General features: G+C 76.8%; 1 protein-coding gene across 5 annotated transcripts in view; it reads right to left on the reverse strand.

Annotated features, from left to right (window-relative positions):
- The window catches only part of CLOCK (clock circadian regulator), a 61,475-nt gene extending 61,247 nt beyond the window's left edge, over positions 1-228 (reverse strand). For all 5 annotated transcript variants that reach the window (XM_014945566.1, XM_014945568.1, XM_014945569.1 and 2 more), the window contains exon 1: positions 187-228. The gene's annotated coding sequence lies outside the window, so the exon portion shown is untranslated. The remainder of the gene's footprint in view (positions 1-186) is intronic.

Here is a 228-nt window from a genome sequence, read left to right on the forward strand (position 1 = left end):
GCCCTGACCAAGGGCAGCCGCTGCCCTCCCCGACCGCCGCCGCTGCCCCGGAGGCGGCGGGGAGGGGACGGGGGGACGGGGACGGGACCCGCCGGCGCTGTCAAACTTTAACGTCTCCCCTCCGCCTTTTCCCCCGCCACCGCCGGGCCCCGCCGGAGCCTCCCGCCCCACCTCGCAGCTCCTTACCGGGGCCCAACACGCCGCCCGACCTCTCCCGGCGATCAGCTT

This window comes from Calidris pugnax, unplaced genomic scaffold (genome assembly GCF_001431845.1).
Source record: "Calidris pugnax isolate Ruff unplaced genomic scaffold, ASM143184v1 scaffold58, whole genome shotgun sequence".
Lineage (NCBI taxonomy): Eukaryota > Metazoa > Chordata > Aves > Charadriiformes > Scolopacidae > Calidris > Calidris pugnax.